This window comes from Sinohyriopsis cumingii, chromosome 10 (genome assembly GCF_028554795.1).
Source record: "Sinohyriopsis cumingii isolate HCF-2022 chromosome 10, ASM2855479v2, whole genome shotgun sequence".
Classification (NCBI taxonomy): Eukaryota; Metazoa; Mollusca; class Bivalvia; order Unionida; family Unionidae; genus Sinohyriopsis; species Sinohyriopsis cumingii.
In genome coordinates, this window is record NC_142970.1 from 110,431,347 (window position 1) to 110,434,910 (window position 3,564).

At 41.0% G+C, this 3,564-nt stretch overlaps 1 pseudogene; it reads right to left on the bottom strand.

Moving 5' to 3' along the window:
• Positions 1 to 1,485: 1,485 nt before the first annotated feature.
• LOC149791017 (general transcription factor II-I repeat domain-containing protein 2 pseudogene) lies at positions 1,486 to 3,291 on the bottom strand (annotated as a pseudogene).
• Between the last annotated feature and the right edge of the window lie 273 nt (positions 3,292 to 3,564).

Sequence of the window (3,564 nt, forward strand, 5' to 3'; positions counted from 1 at the left end):
GTGTGTGTGATTTGGATTTTTAACGTAGCTTTAACAATTATTCAGTCGTATCGCTACGATGTCTGCAGTTGGCAGTTTACAGTGATGTCTAGCATTGAGGAATCATAATGCAGACATGTGGCATGATGTCCCAACCAGTCACATTATCTTGACACCAGGCCGACCAGTCCTAACACTAACCTCATAATTCTGAGCGTATAGCAACGCAGCCGTTTGTATCATTTTTATTTCTTTGATATGACTCGGCCGGGGTACGAACCCGCGACCTCCCTCAACTGAGGCGGACGCTCTAACCACTAGGCCATCGGTGCGGTCGCTGAGTAGGATGTACAAAGCTGAGAGTCATATAAGCTCGTTCTTCGTGTATCGTGATACGTTCAGTCATACATCATAATGTCAGGTTTGCTTCATTACAAAAAGAACTTACTTTTAAAAAACGTGTCCTCACTAACATTTTAAATTTTTAAATTGGGTTTTCTGAGGATTCGGCAGTTGTGCTTAATATTGGTGGTGGGGGGGATAAAGCGGAATTTGTAACTATCAGTTCATGCGCATGATATGATATATGTATTTTGTCTTGATTTATTCTCTGGTTCTGGTTAGGCTTGATTAGATTATGAAAAGGTATATTTACTTTGTTTTTAGACCTTTGTAAAAAGAAATACTAATCTATTTTTTAATCTACGTCTGTATTATGGTTTCCAGTCAACTTATCCAATATCGAGGTCATACGTCCTGGAATATAGTCATAATTGGATGTAACAAACTTGGCTGCTCGTTTTCTGGATTCTTTTCAATTTCATCGTCTAAACCCTGGGAATTAGGGTCCCATACTGTACAAGCGTATTCTAAAATAGGTCTAACTAAGCCTTTGTTTGCGAGGTCTTTCGCATTTTATGGGCAAGATGACAAGATACGTCTTTATTGGCTTAAAGTTCGAGTTAAATCTGAAGGTTCCATTTCAGATCACAAGTACTTGTGACCCTTAAATATTTTGTTTGACTGGGGTTTTCTAACATAGTATCTTCTAATAAATACGACACATTGGTTTTATGTCATTTCGTTCTTGTCAATATGTATATACTGCATTGTTAATTTGGAATCGCATGATACATTTTCGTACCCATCGTCCAAGCTTTTTTAATGTCATTTGCAATATCTTAGTATCTGGCTCGGTTTTGATTAATCTGTATCATATACAGTCATCTGCGAATAGTCGACGTTCTTAGTCAATTTCAATTAGAATGTCACTTCTGTTGCTAGGAGAAGAGTGCTGGTCAAAGTATTGTTACTTGCGGCACTCTAGAACAGGGGTGTCAAACTCAATCGCTCAGAGGGCCAAAACTCAAATTACACGTAAGGTTGCGGGGCGAACAGGATAAACATTCAATAAGCGGAAAATTAAACCTTTTTTAAACATTAATATAAATTAAAACAGAAAAAAGTTTTAATAATAAAAAATCATTGGCATACCCATTTTCGCTCTTATGCCAATTTGTCAGAGCTGGATGTTTGGCATCTTTTCTTGGCTACAAGTTCGTTTACGTTGGGAGTAATGTTCTGTGTCATTGAGATTCTCATGATGGACTGCAAGTGTTCATCAGTGAGACGACTCCTGTGTGATGTTTTCATCACAGAAAACAGCTGCTTACACAGATATATGCTACCAAACATGCTCAAAGTTCGGGCCGCATGTAGACGAAGCTGAAGCATCTCTTCAGGAATGAAACGAGTGAACTGTGCAGGCCCCACAGTGTCGTACTTTGCCTTTAGTGTCCCATTAAACTGCAGCTCTATGAGCTCCATCTGCAAATTTACAGGTGCAGTTTCCACGTCTATGGCAAATGGGTTACAAAACGGCTCGAAATTACTTTTCTGTGCTTTAAAGTCACTAAAGCGCCGTGCGAACTCGGCGCGAAGTAAGCTACGTTTTTCAGCAAATTGTGCATTGGGAAACACGATAGCGTTGACTTGGTTCAACATTGCTTGGCAACAAGAAAAGTGAGACAAAATGCATTGGTGCATTTGTGTCTCCCATAAGCGCAGCTTCACTTGAAATGCCTTCACTGCATCATGCATATCAGTGATCAAGTGGTCCCGTCCCTGGAGCTGCAGGTTCAAGTCGTTGAGATGAGTGGTTATGTCAGACAGAAACGCCAACTCACATTTCCACTTTTTATCCCGAAAAGCTGTGGAGTCTTTTCCTTTGCTGTCCATGAATTGACGGATTTCCTCGATCAGCTGGAAAAATCTACTGAGAACTTTTCCCCGACTTAGCCACCGCACCTCTGTATGATAAGGCATGTCGCCGAACTCTGAGTCTATTTCCTGTAAAAAAGACTGAAATTGGCGGTGATTTAAACCTTTGGCTCTGATAAAGTTGACGGTTTGTGTTACAGTGCTCATTACACCTTCCATGTTGAGGACTTTACCACACAGCGATCCTTGGTGTATGATGCAGTGATATGCTATCAATTCACCACTACAGTTCTCCGGCATCTTTAACCGCATCCTTCCAACTGGTCCACTTTTTTCGCCGCACATCGCCGGTGCTCCATCTTTTGTAAGTCCAACAAGTTTGTCCCAAGGCAGGTTCATGTTGGTTAAACTTTGACATACGTTGTCAAAAATGTCTTTTCCTGTCGTTGTCCCATGCATGGATTTCATGTCCAATATTTCTTCTGTAACATTCAAACTGGAGTCCACTCCACGAATGAAGATGGCGAACTGTGCAGTGTCAGTCGTGTCATTACTTTCATCGACAGCAAGGGAGAATGCAACAAAGTCTTTGCCTTTTTCGATCAGCTGTGTTTTCACATCAGTGGCCATCTCACAAACCCGATCAGCAACCGTATTTCTGCTAAGGCTTACATTTGCAAACATCTGCTTTTTGTCTGAACACAAGACGTCACACACTTTCATCATGCAGCGCTTCACAAACTCTCCTTCTGTAAATGGTCAGCCTGATTTTGTGATCTCCTCCGCCACAATAAAACTTGCTTTCACAGCAGCTTCAGTTTGTGATTTTGCTTTGGTGAAAAACGCCTGCTGTGATGTTAAATGCCTCTTCAATTCTTCTACCTTCTGTAGCTTCTGCTCTGCATTCAGGCTTTTTAACTTGTCTTCATGTTTAGTCTCGTAGTGCCGCCTCAGATTATATTCCTTGATCACAGCCACAGTATCTCCACAAATTAGACACACAGGTTTACCGCCAATATCAGTAAACATATATTCAGCCTCCCAGCGGCTTTGATAGGCTCTGTTTTCAGAATCAACTTTTCTCTTGGCCATTTTAAAGGCTAGCTTTGATTTGAAAAAAAGATTGTGCATCTACCGACAGACGCTTGATTGATATCACGTTAGCCGTAGCGGGAAAAGGCGATGTAATATCCGGGCACTACACTACTTTCATTTCTTATGCGTCAATCCAAAACGAGTAACTGAACGTTGCTAGGTTACTGTAACGACGAACATCCACTCACTTCACAACTTTTATTTTCGCTTATTCTGATCGAAACGAGAACACTCTTAGGTAGAATATCGTTCGGCAAGGCTGCTAATTAG